This window comes from Tachysurus vachellii, chromosome 1, assembly GCF_030014155.1.
Source record: "Tachysurus vachellii isolate PV-2020 chromosome 1, HZAU_Pvac_v1, whole genome shotgun sequence".
NCBI classification, from domain to species: Eukaryota; Metazoa; Chordata; class Actinopteri; order Siluriformes; family Bagridae; genus Tachysurus; species Tachysurus vachellii.
The window spans coordinates 28838811-28863672 of NC_083460.1; the positions used below are offsets into that span (position 1 = coordinate 28838811).

The 24862-nt window shown below is 37.1% G+C and overlaps 1 protein-coding gene across 4 annotated transcripts in view; it reads right to left on the reverse strand.

Moving 5' to 3' along the window:
* Positions 1-14653, reverse strand: part of tbl1xr1a (TBL1X/Y related 1a) — a 53361-nt gene extending 38708 nt beyond the window's left edge. For 2 of the 4 annotated variants that reach the window (XM_060881511.1, XM_060881496.1), the window contains exon 1: positions 14306-14653. The gene's annotated coding sequence lies outside the window, so the exon portion shown is untranslated. Of the gene's footprint in view, positions 1-14301 lie in introns of all 4 variants that reach the window. The other 2 variants (XM_060881520.1, XM_060881503.1) reach the window with 1 other exon arrangement.
* Positions 14654-24862: the final 10209 nt, after the last annotated feature.

A 24862-nucleotide genomic window follows, 5' to 3' on the forward strand; every position in this document is an offset into this window, starting at 1 on the left:
TTATTCTGTAGTTACGTAAGTATTTGTTTAAGATCACACAAGATTCAGCTTGTTAAAACTATAGCATCCACTATATAGCTTGATTTAAGGAGCTTAATGTCCATCACACACAACATTTAACCACGTTGTCTAATGGTGACTGTCTGCTCAGACCATACACATTAAATATACATTCCCAGCTCAAGAGCACATATTAATATTAATCACAAAACCTAAAGACAATTGTACAACAGGGCAATGGGGCAGATGAAGTTGAACCAGCTTTAATTACAAACAGTGTTTAATATAAATGTGACATGAGCCAGTGGTACTGTGAATAAACAGCATCTGCATGTTCTGGTTAATCGGGCTCATGAACACTTTATTCCATTATATTAACTACAGGCTGACAAATCATGACCCAGCTGCTAACTGTGATTGTAAATAAAAAGTTCCCAGCATACAAATGTGGAAGTGTGGGATTTGAATGCAGCTCGAGTTTGTGCTTCACATGCGGATGCGAGTGAGAAAAATAGAGGACAGCAGGACGCGTGGGCTCGTGTTTCTCACGTCTAACAGAGTTGATGTGGACTCTTGTTAAAATGGAACTGCATCTGTTAGATGACGTTAAAAAAAAGGTTCCAGTATGAATTCACTACATAATAGTGAGCATTTCAAACATTCTTTTTTTTTTTTAAAAAACAACCATACACATGACGTCAGTAAAGACTATTGTAATCATGCTTTTATTTTTAGTGTCTGTACACCATAAGTTTCCATTTTTCTAAAACAACCACGCAATCGAGAAGCTATAATTTCCCAGTGCCAGAGTTCTCAGTGAGGTGTAGTGAGTATAAACGCAACACTGCTAAACATTAATCAGCCAGAAAACAAAATAACCCATTTATACCACAGATAAGCAAAACTTAAAAAAAAAAAAAAAAAAAAAAAAAGATTAAGGTTATGACAAATACACTTGTATGACAGATTTTTCCCTTCACCATTCAAAAAAATAAATAAATAAATAAAAATGAACAGCTAGCTTGAAGAGACCAGAAAACAAACATTTCCACCAGCTCAGGTTTAGAGTAGAGGATGGTGTAATAATACTGTGTAGTCAGGAGCTACTTCCTGGCGGTGGTAATCGCAAAATCTCAGCTTTGTGGATTTTTTTAGGTGACACTACAGTTATATGCAGTAAATATACAGTTTTTTTTTTTTACAATTTTATATAAACAGTAAATCCCTATAACCACTGTTTCACTTTCAAGGGTTTGACTTACATATAAAGTAAAAGTTAACAATTTGAATTGCATGCCATTCTGAGTAACAGGATGAAATGTTGTGCGGTCCTGCCCGGGACGCCAATCATCCCTTTGTCTGGTGTTTTCATGCTGTATACACTACACAGCCATTAGTCACTCGGCAGTCGTCTCGGTTATCTGATCAACTCTCATGTATCACGGTGCGTCTTATTTTCCTTAATAATGACCCCAAAGATCAGAAGTAGTGATGCTGACAAAGAATATGAAATCCCTTCCCCAATCACCCCATCACACCCCCACCACATGGTGAAATCACTTCCCTCTGTATTAAATCACTCTCCCCCTGGATTTTGGGAGTCCAAATGTAACCCTTAAACTAACCGACAGTTTCGATTCTGTTCAGATTGAGTTCAGATTAGATCAAGGTGATGGTCTGCTTTCAGCATAGAATGGGCAACAAAAGTGCATTTATGTACCTGTATGTCTAAAACCCAGTTAGGGAAAAATCTTTTGTATAGAGTCAGGCATTTATTTGACAGAATTTGATTTGGCCTCTTTATAACAGTCCACCAACGTGGGTGGAAACCCCACATCACTAATCCATTCCTGTAGTTTCAGCAACTATGACTCATGGTTCCAGATTCATAGAACAGGACACACACGCACACTTTTGATGCTGTATAATAAATAGGGTAACACTGTATCCAAAGGCATAAACAAGATGCTGGCACTTTATTAGTTGTACTTTACCTACACAGAACAAGTCTAAACTAATGTGGTGCTGTGCCTTTAAACCGCTTATCGGTAAACCAGTCTGATTCCAGACAACCATCCGATTCAAAAAAGCGTTCGTGTGTGTGTGTGTCGAGATATGAGTAGACAGCAAATCAGTTAGCTCTCTGCGTAATGTTCTGGGGAATGTCTCAAGGGTGAAAGCAGCTGCATCACACAATGTCAACAAATTACTGATGCGAGTGTCATCCAGGCCCCAGCTCCGGATCAGGTGGCTCATGAGGCCTTCGGCTGAAATCTCAAATTCTCATCACAAATTAATTCCTAACTCTCCCTGAACACGTGTGGCTGATGATGTGGCATTTGGCTGTATTAACTTGACTGATAAATGTTAAAATTATTCTCAGCAAATATACATCAGCACCATGCAGTTGTTTTTAATGTAACATTTTTGTACAAGCATTACAGGTATACCATTTCACAATACACGTTCACTGGTTCATCAAAATTTAAATCTTAATGGAAACACAGAGAGGAGCACAACAAAGACTGAAAGACTAAGCTGACTGTTGATCCACTCACAAAGTCCAGATGATCTGTGGAGCCAAAACCTGAAGAAAGTCAATTGAGGTCACATGTCGTGATGCATCTGCTTTCAGAACACAGGAATCTTGGTCAGGGATCAAACCGGTGCAGTGTGAGCTCCAGGGATGAGAGTTCACAAACCACTGGAAAAACAAATTCTCCTAAAACAGTACAAGACCTTTCTATGGGCTCAGTTTCAAACTTTTTTAACCCTACATTTACTCTAGCAAGCAAGATTAGTGTGTAGACTGATACCATTGTCACTTGTGTGCATCTAGGTTTGTTTTTAGTTCTAGTGTGAAATGCCAAAATGTAAATGTTTCTCAAACTAAACAGTTAAACATAAATGAAATAATGCCCTATTCTTCCTACACTCCCAAGAATCACCAGCTAACATCACTAACTCCATTCCATCCTCATATCAAATGTGACTACATAGTACAGTAAGTAGTTATACATTAAAGCAAAGTTTACAAAATTACTCAAGCTATAACTGCTTTGAGGTTTTTTTTTTAATCACTGTTTACATATTATGAGCATTGCTTTACTTGTCACCTTTTTTTTTTTTTAAACTCCAGTTAGCACTTGTAATGAAGTGCGCTCAGGCTTAGAGGTATGAGAAGTCAGTGGATGTCTATCTACGGTACATGTGCTGTAGTATATCGGGATACAAGATTACTAGGTTTCGATTTCAGCAGAATCCCAGACGCCATAAAGCTTAGAAGGACTGACCATAGCATAACACCACGTCTGTTCGTAGTGATTTTACACCAGATGTTTAGTTCTTTTTTCTGTTCAATGACTAACTACAAGTTTTAAATAGGCATCTCACCTATTTCAAAGCAGTACAGAGAACTCCGCTGATGATTGTTTTCCTGTAACAGCACATGCAATGTCTGTCATTTCTTACAACACATCAGACTTTTTATTCATTTTACACTTACGTTACACTTAATTACACTCAATGGCGTGGATCGTCCACAAAACAAAGTTCGCTGGTGTTATCACATGTTCGATAAATACGACAAAAGTGCATGTCTTGTTACTGAGAAACAGCAAGGCACATTCTACTCTGTAAACATTCCCCGTCTAATGGAAAATTCTAACCTCCTTTGAGTGTGTGAACAGAAACCTGTGATTTGCCTTGCAGCTGGAACTACTGTCACAGCTGCGGTTATAGAATAATTAATCAACACCTTCAGACAAATTCGAGAATTCAACGGCACTGTGGTATATTTTAAACGAACAACACTTAGCATAAAAACGATGAATACTGAAACCCACACGCTCGCATTAAGCGATGTCAGTTTCCAACCATAGCTGGTGTTAAACAGGACTTGAGTTTGCCTCACTTAGAAAACCTTGTCATCACCTGACAAATGTTCTTCACGCCCCATCTCTTCACTTGCCTCATGTGCTCCTTTTTCTAACCCCACCCTAAAAAAGTTAGCTTGCTGCACAAGAATGTGTTAACAAGCTTCCAGTGCTCAGGAGTAAACTGTGAAGTTTCTGCCACTCTCATTTCCTGCCAGCACAAATATTCTTAGACGTGCTGTCTGCTGTAAACACAAATATTCTGTTGACTGTAACTAATTCAGTAATTGATTTTAATTTCATATAATTTCAAGAGATTCACAGACAAAAAACACAGTGATTCTGTACAAAAACATTACCCCAGGTTCAGGGACAAGCAGATTTCATGTATTGGTCTTTTGACAACAATTTATAAACCAGAAAGAGGAATTAAAACTACTTATTTACTTCCGTAAAAACAGGTTTTTTGTTCTGGTGGTGCGACGTTCATAGAGCATGCTTGTGAGCTCCACCACCCGATGCACTACACACAGAGCCAGACAATCTGCACTGATTATTTTTTACTGGGCAGGTTAATTAGTGTATATGTGCAGCATGCATCACTTTAATTCACTTCAGCACTTCAACTCTCCTAACAGAAGTAACATTCACCTCATGGTTACACACTTTGAGAAAATATAAAGAGGCCTGCAAGACCTGCTACATCTGTAATAAGTAATGTGAAGACACCAAATTTTGGTTTAACTAGCTAGCTTATTACACCTTATTACATTATGTTAGGTACAACTCATTAATTATCCTATTCAAACAGATTTCTGAGCAAAGAAAATTTATGACTGGGCAGCACACAGAGGTTTCCCGTTCCCAGTGGGATAGCTAATAAAATTCCTGATTTGTCGATTGCTGTTATCTAGCAACTTTTATTACAGACAGTTGAGATGCAATCTCTGTATAATGCTTAGCAGATCGACAGACCTTGCACATTTTGTTGCATCCTCCGTAGGGTCAGAAAGAGTCGCTCTCTTTTTTCCTCTGCAGCCATTCTTGAGACAGGCTGCCCACTCAACATTGCCATGAGCCAATTCAGCACTGATAAATGTTAAACCAATGATGCTAAATGGCTGCACTATTAAACAAAATCCACTACAAAAAAGGACTACAATCATTCCTACAAGCCTAGAATCTTTTGAGAATACACAAGGTGTCCTCAAAAAAAAAAAATTAATAATAAAAATCTGCCTTTCGCAAAATCATTGAGCTTTGGGGAAAATACGCGCAGCCGGCCCACTGCTAATGACCCTGTTCAACTGATGCTGCTGTGTTTCTCTTTGCTGAACTTGACCTCCAGTCACACACAGCACAGAAGGTTACATGGCTGCTGTTGTGGGGGAGGAGAACTGCTGTACTCTAAGTCCTTGAAGAACTCTGAATGAGGATGTCAAATATAAGCAAAAAAAAAAACACCGAAGATTTATCGGCAAAAGACTCTCACTCTTATGATGCTCTTATTAAGTTATTTCTTAAAGACAAAAGAAAGGAGTTACGAGCCACTTTGTGATGCCACTTGAACACAATGGCAGGAACTTAAGAATTAATGACTGGAATGTCTGGAACGAATGCTAGCACTAAAAACAGCCTAAATATTAAATACGTTTTTAAAAAAAGTTCAGTTAAAATAGTACACAAAGGCTATGGGTCTGTTTCACAATGCAGCACAATGCAAAGTGGTTTAGTTTCACCAAAAATCCAGCTATTCTACTACAAATGCAAGGGTTAGACAAAATCAAGTCTAAGTACTTACACAATTTATTCTCAGATGCTAACCAGTATGATAAAACTGTTAAGTGCCAACCTGCAGAGAACAGAATGCTCTTCTGTGTGTGTACATTTGTGTACATGTTTGTGTGTGTACAAAAAAAATCATAATCTACTTAGTCCTTTAACAAATGGCCTTTAGTCGATGTTTTTTTTTGCTGTGGATCTGCTGCTAACTGTTTGAAGGTGTTTGAAGCTGCATACTAATTCACGAGAACAAAGCAAATAGGTGTTTCTAATCACTTTCTCAATCATTAAAATTCTTCTTAAAGTCATAGCCATGACACGGCCTTATCCTTTTTCCCGTTAAACTGTAGATTTAAAAATGACAGTTGTCATATTTTGACAAAATTGAAGGACATACCTAATAAATACAGTAAATTGATAGCATCTATGCATCGGCCTAATATGATTTTTATTTCACATTAATGAAATAAAAGCATTCTCCATTGACCTTGATAAAAAAAGATGTTACCAAATTAAATTAGGGGAAGAGGGCGGGGCTGCCAAGAGAGACCATTTAATACACTAGAGATTCCACTTAGATTATCTAAAACAGTGGAAAGATCATTTTGAGTTGTCCGGAAACTCGGCCTACATTGTGTGTGTTGTTCATTAGTGTTGCCTATCACGTTGCAGTTGCAGTATTCCAGAGGACACCCAAGAGTCCCTGTATTATTGTAGGGAACAATAGCGCTGAAATATACCCAGGGGTCTCAACGTGCAATGCCTGAATAACGATCACTTCTATTTTATCTGTATAACCAGTAAAAGAGATGTCAGTTGTACATCATTGGTCTGAATCAGTTTGATAAAGTAGCTCTTTAAGAAGGCCGAAGTCTAGCAAGTTCCTGACGTCTTTCACAAAAATGACAGAAAACCAAACAGATGAAAAATATGAACAAACCAAAAGATGTGCTATGATAAAGATGCATAACCATTCTGTTTCACTGGGATGCTGGATTTCAACTTCCTGTGCCTAAGCACCACTTCCATCATTTATTCAACATTGAATAAAACACTGAATACCTCTTCATGGTCAGTAAAAGATATGGCCAACAAAATGCACTAAGGGCAGACTGTGCAGTAGTTTTAGAACATTTTAAGAAAACTCCATAACATCAGCATTTAATTCATTTAAACATTTGGTTCTAGCTGGGTTTAGAGAGAACCTTTTAATTTGAAGGTCACAAAATCTATGCGCCACTTCTGTCACATGACAAGCTACATGTTAGTCTACTTAACCGCAAGAGAGGATAGTGAGGTTACATCTTTTTTAACGTGTAACAAAGAGCTTGTGTCACAGGTGTCACATAAAACTAAGCATCACTATAAAGGAAACTGGAAACTAGGATACTAGTAAATGTAATCACTGGCAATGTGCTGAGGTATAAAATGTGCCTAGTTATTGGAAGATGATCAGTAGCAGGATGGTATGATGTGGCCTAATGCAAAGTAGATTTTTATTTATTTTTATGATCCCATCACAATTTTAAATTCTTGTGTGTACAACAGGACTAGTATGTCTTTCCGCTCTTCCACCTGCAGAATGAGTCTTTCCACGATCCATGTTTGTGCAACAGAAGATTTAATAATAGTATAAAACCTCCATAAGAAATGATCATGTGAGAGAAACTGTGTGCTTCGCAAGAAGAAACAGATGAAGTGAGGTGATAATTTGACGCCTGGGAAAGCTCTCACTGCTAGTGGGCTGTGAGGACACTCGCCCTTGATGATCATTTGTTGTTTTTTTCCTCCAGAATTTAACAATGCTGGCTCACAATTTGTGTCTGGTAAGGAATCTGTGGTAGGGAGTCATTAAACCCTCAGGCCCATTTTCATTTGGCCAAATTACTGACTGTGCAAAAACAACTATTTAAAGCAATAAAATGTTTGGAAAGAGGGTTTTATTTAGTAAAAATTATCATCAGACATCATTCCGGGACTGTCGAAATATGCCCAGATAAAAGGGAGTCAACAAAGCCTGTGAATTTCACAGGGGTTATCCATTACAAACCTTGCTGTGGTTTATAACTCATGGTGGTTGTTATGGTTTCCACTGACAAAAAGTATGGCTGAAGTAATAACTGGTTTGCGCTTTAAGAATCTAGCCCCTGGAGAAACTCTGATAGACATCACAAATCTTCAGATACAACTCACTGGACGGCAACGCGACTCACTGGCTGAGTGCAAGCCATGAAATAATGTCAATGACTTTTTGAGCATTGTACGTCAGCCTACAGGTTTGCACGGTCACTGTGTGATTTCACAACTTGGCATAATAAAAAAAGGTCTGAAAACCTCAGACCAGGGAACTGGAACTAAACCAAATTTCCCAGCCTGTATGGAAGTACAAAAGCACAGAAAGCTTCCTGATGAGGCTCCAGCACCTTGTATCTGAGAAAAGGGCTACATGTATCACATAAATGATAGCAAAGTTTTTCACAAAGTTTTCAAACATAAGTAAGAACATCTTGTTGAAAAGAAAAAGGCCAGTGGGTTTTTGGTGTATTGTTTCCAACACCACAATGGTGTTCAAGTTCTCTTTCAACAATATAGGTCAAGACTTCAATAAGGGTTTTCCTTGGTTTCCAAAAACAGCCTAAATTTTTATTTCACTAATCCTTTCAAATGGCAATTGCTCATTTTTGGTAAGGAAAACAACCTCTTTACCTACCTCTGAAACTAACAGCAGCTTGCCAAAAATATTATATCACAAACTTCAAATCTGCTGTTTGAATTTGGATAAATTAGCAATGGTCGCAGGTAGTTTAAATCAAATCGTAACATATGAGAGTGATCACAAATGAAAAAGTCCAGGCTATAATATAAATCATTTATTATGCACCTTTTTTTTATTTCAAACTGTAGAACACTGATATAAAATTAAATCTGATACGCCAAAATCTACTTTTGTGCTTTTTTTTTCCAAACAATAACTTTTTCTAGTCTGACCCCCTGAATGATCTGCCTGTGGACGTTCAGGCTCTAACCTAATATTAGACTGAAGAGGGGCACAGCATTCAAAGGAGGTACACTGGATCATTTGCATAGCATAAGAGGATAAAATCAACCTCATAAGCACATAAGCTTGCAAACGCTGAGGTTTCCTTTTAGATGTCGTACATGGATGCTTCAATCTGTGTTTCATGACCCTCTACGAAGTTCGTCCAGCTGCTGTGTCCGTGACAACGCAGATGAAATCTCTATGAAACACTGTTACTCTGCGATTACATAACTTTGTTTGCTAAAGCCACACACACACTATTTCCATAATGTCTAACGTCAACAAACTATCATTTATTTCAAAAATGATCAATCAAATAAGATCAAGTCTTTAAATCCCATCCTGTTAGATTTTCTATTATTAATATTGTATTAAGTTCTTCCTGGGCCAGCAGTTAACTCCTGTACTGTAGCCTGCTGTAGTAGGAGGATGCCAGAAGACGCAGAGAGCAAGATTAATAATCGCTGCTCAAACAAAATGCAAGACAACAGTACCTCCGACTCCCTTAAACATTAATCTTCACTAACAGATGTACATAGAAAAGTATTTATAAGCTAATACAAGATCATGTTTGCGCTGTGGAACAGTGCAACAATTTAGAAGCTTAGAAATTACTGTACCTATTAAGAAAGATTTCAAAAAGAAAATTAATTCTACAATATATTAACGCTGGCCAAAATTTATCAATGCATTAACAAACACTCACCAAAATGATTTGGTGTGAGATCTACTTATAGTGCATCATTTAAAGCTATACCTATGAATAAATTCGCTTTGTTTTCTCTTCCACAAGTACACTTTAATCACAATTTAACAATTAACCAGAAAGCCAAAGCCACAAAAAAAAAAAAATAACAGGGAAAGAATCCTGGAGTAATGTTTCAATTCCTGGGAAACGATCAGGAAAAAGGTTCTGATGCAGCTGGTTAAAAGACTACATGACGAAGAAAACAGAACTTTCTGGGGGGAAAAAACGGACAATGGCCATTAGAGCCAAAATGTCTCATCAAAAGAGCAGCACTGTAAAGTTCACACGATGAATCATTTATGAACGGAATCTGAGAATGTGGCACTAGTGACAAGCAAGTGTTTGAAACATGAAATCCATCAAATCTACCAAGTGTGGAATCTGCTATAATAGGAATTACATGGCAAATATTAATACCTGCATACTGAAAAAATACTGTTTGAACATTGAACATTACCTGTAGCTGGACCTGGATTCATGTCAAACATGCCTCATTTAAAAATGCTTCAGGTAAAATTTGTAAATTACAGCGCTTCTAATGCTGGCCGTAAGTCTGTTTTATTTCGAATAATAAGTATGAAAAGCACAATAATAAAATCCCTACCTACTATATTTAGACCATATTTGCATGCACACTGACAGATCTGAGCTTAATTACAAGTGATTGTTGTAGGACTTGTTCACAAGCTTTGAGAAGTGAGAAATCATATGGCCATAACGTGATAATTGTGTTAGAAATTGTAGTGTCCGCAAGCAGTTGATCTGTTACTGATTTATCACTAAAAAGTTGTGACACAAAGGAGAGTTTTCTTCAGAAGCTTGTCTGATAACTTATAACCCTCATAAGTGCTGATTCACTGAGAATGAATGGAGACATTGTCTATATTTAATGTTCTGTTTTAAACTCCTAAGACATGGTTTTGCTTTAATGGGAAAGGATAAAAGGTTCATGGCTGCGGAATAAGCCTTGGGTTATTTCTACTAGTTGTTTTACAGAAAGTTTGTTTTTTTTTTTTTTCAAAAAAAAGTCAACTCAAATTCTAGATACACACCGAAAAGTTTCATCTCCAATTATAACTAACCAAATTGCCCTTAATGCAAAGAATGACATCTATTTAAAATATGTTAGGTCTGTTCTGGGGTCAATCATTTATGAATGGTGCCATGAATTCTGGAAAGGACTATAACTTGTTATCTATGATTGTGTCAATAAGGGAAAAGCAGCAGTGTCTCTGCTCTTTGCAGCAGTCGTACTCGTGGCATTTGGAAAAAATATGTTTAAGGGTGCTTTCACATATGTAGTGTTCAGTCTTGCTGAATCAAACTCTAGGATGTTTTCCCCTTTGATGTGGATTGTTTGTGCAGGTGTGAACACGGCGCTGGCACACGGAACAAATAACAGGTCCGAGACCTTCTAAGGGAGATGGTCTTGATCTAGTTCCACTTCCAAAGTGGTTTGATTGCAGTAAATGAATGGATCCAACTGCATGAAGTGAACCAGACATGGTGTGTGTTTTGGGTTGTGGGCGACTGATCATGCGAGCTGCTAAAATTAGCTGTAATGCACAAAGTGAGCCAAAGGACAGAGCTGAAGTGGTACCGAAATGGGCAGTTTTCTAGGAAATTGGACCAAGAAACAATGAATGTGAAATGTGAGATGTTTAGACTATAGTGATTTCTATAATTATGTAGGAATTTATCCATGTTCTTCTCTGTTCGGGTGATTTTTATGGATTTATTTTTACAGTTTTTACTCGTTGCATTCCTGAGTGCTGAACAAAGTAGTTTTACTATTGCGTTTTGTATCAGAAATGAGAACAAAAAGAAACATGTTTCACATACTTGGATACAAAAACCAAATTAAGAGGTGTGAAAACTCTATAGCAGACATTTAAAACAACTCTTAATAATACAACACCCAGTCAGGGTGTGACAGCACCATCTTTTTTTATGTTGTAACAGGTACAGACATGCTACAAGACCATTCATTTTGGTATTGGTTAGCAAGAAACAACATCACTACTCCTGAAGGCTACAGATCTGATTGATCATAAAAACCTAGTTAAGTTTTCCTAACAAAATTAAATGCACCATTGGTGCAATAGATATTGGTACATTTACAAGACTGCCCCGACCATAAGCCAAAGCAACCAAGTGATACCAACTACAAAACCCTGTAGCAACAGGACACTACGTTAAGTATTTTTACAAAAGGCAGGGACGATGAGTGACGGTTGACGATTTGACCATTGGTAAAATGGAAAAAGCAAAGATGCTATAAAGTTCAGTAGAAATTGACAATACCAGTGGGATCATGTAACATGATCATTGATCAGCTAGACTCCTTATCATAAAACACTTCATTTTAATTCAGACTGATATTCATTTTAAAAATATATCAAATATCAGAAAGGAAAATAAAGGTGAAGGATTCACAGGAGTTTAATTAGGGGATTAATGTTTGCTCAAATTAAGTGAGAAAGCCTTGTACTAGAGATTTGAGTCGGTTATTTACAATGAAATATTTCTGTTGCCAGTAAACTTGGGTTGTCTACAATGGCACAGTTTCACAGTTAATGGAAACACACAGAAAAACATGTTACAACTGGCTAAATTTTGACTAAACAGCACTGAACACTCCTAAGCTGGTTAGAAATTTTGTATATATATATATATATAAATATATAAAAACACACATACAGAGATAATAAATTCAGTCTTAAATTGGCTTATGTGTTTTTAACATTCATATCACCAAGGTATTTTAGACTAGGTCATTGCGCTATGAAAATCTGGTCGCTACTAGTAAACTAAACAACCGGCAGTAAAGACAAGAAAGAAACGTCTACTTTGAGAGCGAGTTCTCAAACTTTTTGCAGCCATGGACCCTTTTAAGTGCAGAATAATTTCCACTGACTCAGCAGTACAGAATTAATTCAAGATATTTCAGATAATATTTTCTGAAGCCCACACATTTTTCTTTTCCTAAACGTTTGATTGTAAGAACACAAGTGTGCGTTGAGTTTGGTCCTATACCACAATTTTTTTTAATCATGTACCTTCTGGCTATGTTTCACAGTCCCCTGGGGTCCCAAAAAACACTTTGGGAACCAATGTATTATGACAAACAAATCTCTCAGCAAAGTGATTGTAGTAAACACAGGAGAGTCTTTTCAAGGCAAATTTAAGAAATCAAATTTGATTTTATTTATTACATTTTAAAATTAAACTAAAAGACTGAGTTTACATTATCTGACCCAGCTTAAAAAACTACATGATGACTTCCGTTGAGGGAAGGAAATTACATCGTGCGTCTAGAATTAGCTCCAGAAAAACACAGACTATCACACATTGTGAAACTGTGAGTAACCATCTGTCCACGTTATCTCTGCACGGCAACCTTGAGGCCTTTGAGAAACAGGGTCAACCTCATAGTACGGGAAAGTCAGCAAAACAAACTCATCAGCATGAAAAAAAATAAAAAGTCAAGTCCACTAGAGCACTGTCTGGCTGCTGAGCGGGAAAAAAGCCACCATCCCTTCCTCCATGTCTTGCATCAATCTGTCAAGCACCGGTTACATAACTGTGCCACTCTGTCCTAGGGAACAGAGCAAGGCTATTTCAAACTAAAGCTACAGAATGATTTGAAACGCTGCAGCAATGATTCCCAACCTACAATCACTATCATTTTCTCTCATCGTGTTGTGTTACACTTTAAAAGTGTAAAGTTCAAAGCATATTACAAAAGGAGGAGATATAATCTCAGCGGCAGCACAGGATCCAGTGACCTTTCAGGGTAATTCGGCTTTGGGCACCAGATTTGAGAAAAGGCACCAAGATTGAAAAACTACATTTGAAGGGAGAAGAAAAAAAAGCCAGTGACAAAACAGGCACATGTCACAAATCCCCACACCCACAGATTAGCTCTTATATCCAGAGTACTAACCAAACACAGAAATGGGGTCAGAAATGTACCAGGAATCTACAGAAATTTTCACAAGATGAATCATGATTAAAAAAAAACTGGCTGTGTGTGTGTGTGTGTGTTTTAACCTCTCATAATACTCCTGTCAGTGGTTTAGCTTTGACTCAGGTTGCTCTCCCATCCCCCCTTCCTCACACACACACACACACACACACACACAAGTAGTTCACAGCTTCATTTCTGTCATGTAGAAATACAAACAGTTTTATATAAATGTCTCATATTCAGAACTCACCATAAAAAACACACATTATGGAAAACAAATCCTTTGTATTAGTACTTAATCAGTGTTTAGTGCCCTGTTCAGCATTTCAGTGTTATAAACTGCTTAAAGCTAACAAGTTAGCCTGTTTACTAATATTTAGTGAAACTTAATTACCAAAAATGTTATTTATTTATATATATATATATATATATATATATATATATATATATATATATATATACATACATATACACACACATACACTGAGTTATCATACAAATAAATAAGTCGGTTTTGCTTTTAAAATGTTAATGTCCGTCAAATTTTAAAATACCAGTTAGTGCCTCGTGATATACTGTATTTACACACACGCGCAGGCAAACAGGCTCTCTCTCTCTTTCTCGCGCGCGCACACACACACACACACACACACACACACACACACACACACACAGAGTATGGCGCGCGCACGCGCACGCACGCACACACACACACACATACACACTGCCCATCCCCCACCCAGCCATATAAGCTAACCAAGAAATACCGTTTTAAGTAGAAAAATAAAGCGCGTACACCGTTATAATTACACCTCGCTTGTTTTTAGGCGTTCTACACGTGCTATCGGAACAATATAAGTAATAAACTGCAGAAATACACACTTACTTACTTCAATATCCCGGGCGACACAAGGGGAGCTTCTGTGCTGTGCTGCCTGTGTGGAATTTCCTCCTCCTCGGCTATTTGTTAAAACAGAGCGGCAATAAAGCGTTATAAGCCCGTTGTGAGGCGGCGAATCGCGAGTTAAATTCCCAAACAAGCGTCCGGTTCGGTTTACAGCGGCGTAAATGTGGGTTAAACGTTTTAAAAATACATATTTAAGAGCGAATGAGGTGCATTTGTGGGGCTGTTTGCTAGTGGAGAAAGCCAAACGGTTCAGGACCAGCCAACGGCTTCAGACACTCAAACACTGAAGCGGTGACTTTCCATGCGAAAATGGTAGGAGGCCTGGGCGGCTGGTGCTGCAGCTTTGTTCAAACTGAAGCTCAAACACACATCAACACACATGCGCTCTTTCATCGCTCTTTATTATACAAGGAGAATGTATCTGGCTTTGTTGTTGTTGTTGTTTTTTTTTAGAAGGAATCCTATACAGAAATTTGTCCTTGTATGATAATCATATTTAACAGATAATATGCTTCATTTAAGACTAATATGGATTGATATTAAAAGCCTGAATTCAATAACCACATATAATATTGTGTTCACATTCTGAGATCTGAACATTGAAATCGGGTTCATTTTCTATACTTTGACAAAAATTCCAACCGTAGTTCACTTTACAAGTTTATATCGATGAGCTTATTCTAATGCGTTCTCGTTTTTATAATAAGACTCGTTAGAGCAAATTTATATGACGCACGGTCCAAATAATCTATGTCTAATAAAATAACGAAGTTGTTTTAACAAGAAAATGTTTACTTGGTCAGGTGGTGAAAGTTATTTTACATTACTTTTTTTTTAATTTATGAGAGGAGTCAGCACTTTAACATTCGGTAGGTTTTCCTCCATGGGAAAGTCTTCAAAACAGAGATAAAGGGGGAAAAAACACTGCTGAGAGAACAACTGATTATAGCTGCCATAATGTAAGTGATGCCTTGTGTAGCTAATGTGTTTTAATGTACCACAACATTAAAAGTAACTATAAATGGATAAAAAGCACAAGTTACTCATTAATCAATAAAAAAAATTCTAACGATTGGTACATCAATGTGGAATAAAAGACTTTTAGGACATGCTGTTATATTAAAAGAAATAATAAAAAAAAGGTTTGTTGTGGGTTTGCTCACATAAATCAAACTCTATAATAAAACATAATTAAAAGAATGTAAAACATGCTGTTAAACAATGAAAAAAGTGTGAGAGTTGATATGGAGAGACATTTTGTAAGGCGATGTTTATTTGACATTTATGGAAGTCTCCAGTGTCAGCTATGTCAGTTCTATTAAGTTTTCCATCAAGGGAAAGTCAGTGGACTGTGGACATTGAGCTTTGTGTTTTCTCGTATGTAAGTTATTAAACGTTTTGTAAGTCGTGGTGGATAAAAGGGTCTTCAAAATGATGTAAATGTAAAACTTTTTTCATGCATGTTCCAGATCTTTAAATGCAACTACAATATAAATGGATCTACATTATTCTGTAATAATTTAATTTTTTTTTAAATAATTTTCATTTTTTAAATCATCATTGGAAAATTGATGTAGTATAAGAAGAATAAAACACGTTGGGTCACTTTTACAGGAAAATAATCAACATCAGGATTGGGAACAACACTTTGTTTCAAACCACAACCAACCTGTCCTTAAGCATTTTCCTCTTACAGTATTATCCATGGGGGGGCACGTTGGCTTAGTGGTTAGCACGTTCGCCTCACACCTCCAGGGTTGGGGGTTCGATTCCCGCCTCTGCCTTGTGTGTGGAGTTTGCATGTTCTCCCCGTGCCTCGGGGGTTTCCTCCGGGTACTCCGGTTTCCTCCCCCGGTCCAAAGACATGCATGGTAGGTTGATTGGCATCTCTGGAAAATTGTCCGTAGTGTGTGATTGTGTGAGTGAATGAGAGTGTGTGTGTGCCCTGCGATGGGTTGGCACTCTGTCCAGGGTGTATCCTTCCTTGATGCCCGATGACGCCTGAGATAGGCACAGGCCCAGGGGTAGTTCGGATAAGCGGTAGAAAATGAGTGAGATGAGAGAGTATTATCCATTGTTCAATCCTTAAAACGTATGCACCTTTTTATTATTTTGGGGAACATTCCAACAATATATGATATATGATTTATTCTTTCTCATAATAATGTGAATGACTTTATTTCCTTATTTTGTTAGTATATCTCTGCACTCTAAACAACAAACATGTAGGACAATGTTAAGGACACGTTAGAACAGTAATAATAGCTCAGCAATGGAATACAGGTATAAGATTAAAGAGGCTAATACTACAATTATGTCATATAAGGAATAATATTAGTTCTACATTTCGCTTTAGAAAAAACATTCACCTCACCTTCGTCAGACATCTTCTGAATAAATATTCCAAACTTGTTTAAAACTATAGAAAAGTGGAGAAATGTTGAGAAACACAGTTACCAAACAAAAGTTTACAGATTGTGCCAAATTCTTCCCCATTAGCAAACATGCTGCATGTGACACAATGTCATTTCAACATATTTTTCTGCTGTTGGCTAAATAAAGATGAAATCAGGGTACTTATTACTCGAATGTACATTTTTTTGTTGTACTGTCTATGGGTGTTAATCCAGATCCTACACTTCCCGTGGTTTATGATTAGGAAATGAGTACAATTACATTTTCCTCTCCAGACCTTTGGAATTATTTTAATATACAGCTTACAACTACCCCAAGTTTAATGAGGTGCCACATTAAGAACTGAGATGTTCATTTAAGCTACAAAAAAGTATAAACAAGCAGGGGCATGTGAAATAATAATAAACTCTTTATAAAATATGCTTTTCCAAGTACAGTTAATTATATGTTTAAAATGAAATAGCAACAAATACCTTGTTAGATCATTTTAGATTACTTACATTTTAATAAATGCTTATTTACAAGTTGTTTTTAAGATCCAGTTTTTCATGAGCTTTTGTAAAGATTGCACAACTATAGTTTTGTTTGCGTTATAATATCCCTAAATATCCCTTTCAGCTTTCAATGATAGTGATTGTTCAAACAAGACGTGATAAAGAAGATAACAGCTCAGCCAGTCAAACCTGTCCCTTATGCAGTCTGTGGAGTTAACATCAACTACAGAGAGTTTCTTATAAAGTCTGATATCTTGTTGCTAAGGTGTGGTTTGTTAACTTATATAAATATATACATATATGTATTGTGTGTGTGAGAGTGAGTCTGAATGTATCATAGATAGATAGACAGACAGACAGACAGATAGATAGATAGATAGATAGATAGATAGATAGATAGATAGATAGATAGATAGATAGATAGATAGAATGTACAGTGAATCTTTTTATTTTGAGACATAAATGATCACGACAGCAATCACTCTAAAGCCAAAGTTTTTAAAGTAAAACAGACCTGGTCAGTGTGTTTAATTTAAACAGATCTTTCTATTTATATCATTTTTCAGTTCAGTATACACTGAATTTGTTAAATGAACACAGTTTATTGCTAGTAGCTTTAAAGCAAAAAAAAATATTATGAACTGATATTAAATGTTAAAAAAAAACTCTAAAACTAAAACTTTCTGCTGTTATCATGACCGTTGTCATGATCTATGCCTCAATTTGAAAACCCTCACCATACATTCAAAAGTAATTACTACTTTACAAAATCCAGAAGACTAGTAAACAAAACAGACCTTTCGGTAGGATTAATGTATCTTTAAATAACTAGAATAGTAAAAGAATTAGTGTTACTACTCAGTAACAATCTATTGTAGTTCATAAGTTTGTGCTTCAGGACATGATGCTAGTTTGTTAATTCAGAAGTGTGCTACACCGATGTCACTCTTTTACATAGGTTGCAACACACTAAATGACAGGATATCTTGCGTACATGTAGACAACAGCAAGTAAAACTTGCAGCCTTTACTCAAATCAAAAGTAAATAAATTGTCTAATACACAAAAACAGTTTGTCAGTGCTTATTTTGTAAAATGAAAGAGTTTTGTTATTTCATCATTTCTATTTTTTATCATATCAGCATTAACAAGTAAAAGTGGAAATAAGCCAGTGACAGGGTTCTCCTGTGTGACTGAAACGTAAGATAAATCCAGAGCACTCGGACCAAGGCAGCCATCTGGCATTTCACACCAGGGACCCAGAAAAAGAGAGAGAGTGTGTGAATGTGTGTGTGTGTGTGAGTGAGAGAGAGAGAGAGAGAGAGAGAGAGAGAAAGAGAGCACATTGAAAAGAGGAAAAAAGGAGGCAGGCAAGATGAGGAGCAATTGTTTGCCGCTTGGCACAAAAGGCGCTCCTCTGTGAGCTTCTGAAAACAAAGCCTCTGAATGATGGGTGACAGCAGAGTGAGAGCCTTAATCTGAGTTACAGCATAGTAGGCATGAGCACACACCACAGGGGTTAAGGCAAAGTGATATAAAAAATAGGCTCCTCTGAAATATAAACGCCCTGTGCCTGCTTGATCTGGAGGAGCTTCTTTCGGTGCAGGAGCTGTTTGCGTGTCTATGAACCCAGTGAATCTCTGAGCAAACAAACTAATGGTCAGAAACGGTAAACAAATCCAAACCCTATCTCTGTCCATTTGATGTCTTTCAGGCATGTTATTATAATCCCGTAAAAGGTTACGCTAGTTTGTACATCATTGTGTGTGTGTATATATACAGTACGTTAATAGTAAACAGAGGCGCTGTTTAATATTTTTAGAGGTTTTTAGAGCTCTATCTCTTTTTGTATAATTGTACATTTGACCCATCTGCTTATATCATACAGGAGTAATTAAGTCTAGGAATGTCTTTAGCTTGATTACCAATGATAAATATATCTAATAAACAGTGTACCATAGACCAGACTGTACTAAAGTGCCCAGACTGTAGATTGTACACACATTGCTGGTAACTTCCTGAGAGAAACTGGCATATTGTAATGTTTTACAGATTTCTCTGAGCGATATTCACTGGGCCATGTGTCATGGGGGAAGGGCACAAAATCCTTTCCAGGCCTCGGCTGTGTTTCTTTCCACCGTCTGACTCAGGGCCTGTGTGGTTTTTGGCAGACACCAAGAGCCATTTCCTGTTGAAAGAATATACGCAATTTGCGATTTTCAAGCCCCATTTTCCCTATTTTCTTCCCAATCACCACACCCCTTTGACAACGAATGTTCTTTCTTTACCTCCGTGCACCGAAGCCTTCCCACAATCACACTGAAATATATTGTTCTGAATTCCGCATCTGACTCATGTGTGCTCTTGATATGGCTTTCCTGGTTCCTCGATCCAGAGGGAGGGAGAGAGAGAGAGAGAGAGAGAGAGAGAGAGAGAGAGAGAGAGAATATTTTAAACGAATGAAAAGCTGCAGCTAAAACCTATGTCTGGTGCTATGAGACTCTGCAGGATCCCACCCCTCCCCCACGGTGGCTCGTGGACTCATTTTTGTCTGGTTGGGCACTTCACCCTGCAATAACTAGATTCCACCCAACCCCCTCTCCTTTGCTCAGTCATTCAGACTTGGAAAGTCAATAACAAGCTGACATCATCATTGGTTTGTATATTGCATTGCTGCTTTCATAGCCACCATCTACTACTAATAAAAAGGTGTCATAGTCTAAAGTACGCATATCATTTGGGGACATAAAAAGAGGTTATATGTTTATGGAATCCATTGTTCAGTGGTGTGTGTGTCATCAGTGTTTAAAGCTTTGTTTGCTGTCTCTTCTGGTCTCTTTGACCTTCACATGGTCACATGTGGTATCAGTTTGACAGGTCTCATAGTGCCTCTGGGTGTTGCATCAATCAATTGTAAAGAAACAGTTGAGGATTGAGTATAGTACACTGAAGGCAATGCCGAAGTCTTTTCTTTTCACAATACATTTGATGGTTGCTTTTGAAAGGCAGAGGAAATTTGATATGTGATATTTCAGTTTTGTCACATCAGCGGTTGCGATTTTCGATTTTAGCCGTCCTATCTAATATCAGTCAATATCTTGACAATTGGTTGAGCAATGCGCTATATAACGAGGTTTTGTTAATAGAATGATAATGATAAAGAGCTTTGATTTCTTTGATATTTAGAAGTTTCTTACGTCTGTAACTCTCTACTGCTCTTAACCTTATCCTTCAATATATTAATTAATCATACGTTTCTTTCAACTCTCCTCGTGTGTTGTGTATTTTGCTTCCACAATGTATAATTTTTCTGCATTCCATTCGATTTAACTCGTCTTCGACTTGAATTGTGAATTGGCCGTTAATTTCAAGCTTGGTGCGCTCAAGCTACAAAATGAGAATAAAAAACTGGCTGCACTGATGTTAGGGCAGTGGTGGCTCAAGCATTTAAGGCTCTGTGTTGTTGTTTGGAGGATTAGGGTTCAAGTCGCAGCACTGTCAATTTGACACTGTTGGGCCCTTGAGCAAGGCCCTTAAGCCTCACTGCTCCAAGGGTGCTGTATCATGGCTGACCCTGTGCTCTGACCCCAAATTCCAAAGTTGGAAGATGTGAAGAAAGAATCTTTTCTTCTGATAGTAACAATCTAACCAGTTAACGTTGGTGATCAATACATATTTACTTTCTAAAACCAGCAAACCAATTGTTTTGTCAATGTTATAGATTTTTGCCCCTGTTTACACCTGTTGCGATCAGATCACAAGTGAAGAGCACTAAGTATAGGTGTGAACAGAGTCAAATGTGCCTTGAAGAAGCATTGTGATCCAATCATTTAAACACCATTAGGGGTTAACCACATCACCTTTGTATGCATGTGAATGTGTCTCAGTGTGTGCAGAACATCAACAAAAGGCCAACCAAATGACTGTGTCATTGCCTTAGCTGGAAAACATGCAATCATTACGACGTGAGCTCTCTGCTGAAGTGCTAATGGATAAAGACAATGCTTTTCTGCTACATTTGTCATCTCATCTCTCAATCATTTATTTTATTAGCAGACCACACAATTAAAACTTTTCGAAACAGCTCAGAAATATACATGAGATAGGATTTGTGGGACATTTCTGTCTGGAAATAAAAGCGACGTAAGGCTGATGTAATAAATGTGCATGACAGCCTTCCTGGAACAGATGTATGAAATCCATTAATCAAGTGTTCATTGACGGCACATTCATAATGCCAGGAAGTTGATGTCCAGACACAACTGTCACTGTTTTACTGCATTAAAAACTACAGTCTAGGCTAGAAAGAAATCAGGACCAAACTCACTTCTTTATACTATTTTTATCAACTTTTTCTTATCACCATTGTCGTTGTGGTGTCAACAACAATAAGCTTATATGGATACCATAAACTGAAATATTATATATAATAATAATAATAATAATAATAATAATAATAATAATATATATTTATTTTCCTTAAAAAAGGGCTTAGCACTGCTTGGCCATTTATAACATTTATAATCTGTTATTTATAATAACTGTCTTACAGTTATCATGTCATCATGTCATGTTTTATATAATAAATGACAGGATTTAATGTACCTTTTCCAAAATGTACATTAAATAAGCCAGCAATCATAATCAGGGGCACATCCTAGCTTAAAGGAATCGTTTCCAGCCACAGATCTTTTTGTTCCAGACAATTGATTTGCAGACACTAATCAATTACGGTTTAACCATTTGGTCATCCAACACTGAACAGAGTCCAAATAAGAATCTAGCTGAGAAGACTTCACTGGTGTTTTTGTGCTGTATGATAGGAATCCTTGAATACTTATAAATGATTTCCTCCTTTCTATTATTGTTTCTAATGCATCTAACAAATCTTTGTAAATATTCAAGGCTGAGTCATGTGTTTAAAGAAACCCTAGACACACAGTAGTAGGTCTAGGTGAATGACCCCACAATTGTACTCCCAGGTCAAAGTTCAGCAGCTCTTGGCAGCCATGTTTGCACAGGCAACAAAATGAAAGACACCCGACAGCAATTGTGAAAGGAGATAAGCAGCATGCATTGATTTCCCTTCATTTCTAAGTTAAGTGGAGCAAAGTTCATTACCGACATAACCTGCTTTGCAAATTAGCGTTATATACAGATGTCTCTGTATGCTTTGTACATTGATAATTACCAGGATTTTTGTAATCACAGTAAATTCAAGTGGTCTTTTTTTTTATTTTTATTTTTTTTATTAAAGACATTTCTGTTTCTACCTAGCTTAGAGCAAAATAGAAATATTCTAAAAAATATATGTTAGTTCTTTTTCTAGCTTGTGCATAAGCAAGTAAAATCGAACAAATCTCACTCTGAAAGCCAACAGTGTCCTGACTAATTTTATATCAGATTTTGACTTCAACAGCAGAATGGAGTGCCAGTGTACTGGTGAAAAGGGCTAAGGCTAAAGACCATAAAGCCACCACTATGCAGATATGACTTGAGTACTGGACTAAGCTCAAGGCACAGTAGTGGAAGTGAAATGGTTGTGTGTGTGCTATAGAAGTGTATCAAGTAAAGCATTGTTGTATGTCTGAAGAATCTCCAAACTTAGCATTACTCTCCTAGTATTTGCCAGCAAAATTCATTTCTCAAGTTGTCTTCAGACATATGAAAGTGTATTTTGCTCTTTCATGGTATAATAGCATAAACTTTATGACAAGTATATGTTATATTCTTCCATTATTCTATGGTTAGCATTTTGCCTCCTACTTCCAGCATTAGGAGATTGATTCCGACCACAGTTCTGTGTGCAAGGAGTTTTCATGTAACTGGAGTTTTCCTCAGATTACTCCAGTTTCCTCCCCCAATCCAAAGACATGCATTGTAGGCTGATTGGCATCTCTAAATTGTCTGTAGTATGTAAATGGTGTGTGAGTGTGTGTGCTATTTTACCCTGTGATGGGTTGGCAACCCATCCAGGATGCTCCCTACTTTGTGCCCAGAGTCCCCTGAATCCGCTCCAGGATCTCCATGACCCTTTGTAGGATAAGTGGTTAGAGGTCAGAGGATACTTTTTATAATAATCCTCATTAAACCCATCATCAAGCCTATTTTTTCCCCATGGTTTCCCTTTACCAAGGCAGTCCCATCAACTGATTCCTTTCACAATGTACATATGATATGTTGTGAAAGGGATCAGTTGATAGGTTACTCTCATGTGGCTTTAAAAATGGAATATTTGAGTGGTTGATTTCCTAATATATCTTATTTCAAAAACACATAAACAATGCTGCTAACTTAGTAGTACCTTCATTACAGTTACTCTCTAAAGCAGTTGTTCTCTGTCTTTCACCAAACAGTAAAAAGTCAACAAGAAAAAAAACCATACAGTCCTGGTCAAGCAACACTACAGAATCAACAATGCTATACACTGCAACACAGCCATTCAAATGGCATGAATCTAGATCCAAAAGGGTCAAGCAGTTAAACAAAAATCTGAGACAAATTTCAGAATTATACCTTACCAGAAGAGATCAAATTCAAAATAAAGCAACTTAAAGCACACTCTTTATTTCCATTATTAGCAAAAATGTAAAGGTTGACCGAGTGCTGGTCAGCAAATTCATAAGCCTTCATAAGTCTTTGTTCACACTGTAGCCTTCATCGATACATTTTCAAATAGAGAAAATCAATGCTACACCCATCTGTCAGTGCTCAGATCTTTATATAAAGGCAAGTACACATGAATGTGATTTACCTTATTTATTTCTTTCATCCCAGCATCAACCCACATACTCCACAGAATTCCAATCAATTACGCACAGTGGGGTTTTACATTCCAGACCGTAAGATTGTTTTCCCAGTACAGCAGCAGCCAGAGGAATCTTTAGCTGAGGAGGCTAATATATCAAGAGGCCTCTCTAGAGTAGAATCTCTAGAACACCTGTTTATGGGTATATTTTTGCTCCTTTGCTAGCATGGATAAAAAAAAAAAAAGCATTCTTTTTGTTGTAGCCCAAATTGGTGCAATGTGACAATTTTTCCCAGCCTTTGATCTAATTGCAAGCGGTTTTTCAATGCCCACTGAAAAGGGATGTGCAAGACGGCATTGTTAGCAGTGAGAGGGAAAGGACAAAGATTTGCATCATGCTGACTATAAAAGGATCATGAAAAATGCATGTGTGAATTAATTGCATGGCATAAAAGAAACAATTCAGCTGTACTTTCCAATCTGGGAAGCAGGACATCAAGGATGGCAAGCGTGATACCGATAGCAAAATCCCTTCAAAAACATATCTTTGAGATATATTAAGCTTGTACTCTGTTGACTTAGACATTTTATTAACCCCCTGATAGTTTTAAGGGAATATCTAGAAAAAGAGTAGCTAAGTAGCTCCTCAATTGCTAAACAGAATTTGTAGGTGCTTGTAACAAAAGTGGGCAATTGACCTCTAGATGTAAATGTGCAGCATCTTTTTTAATCATGGCTAAGATCTAAGATCAGGTTGAACACACAGTTATCAAAGTAAACAAGAACTTTTATATTTATATAAAATATTTTTTATATAAAAAATATTAAACTAGAACTTGGTCCATTAGGGATTACAGGAACACAAATTTGTGAAAGATATGCAC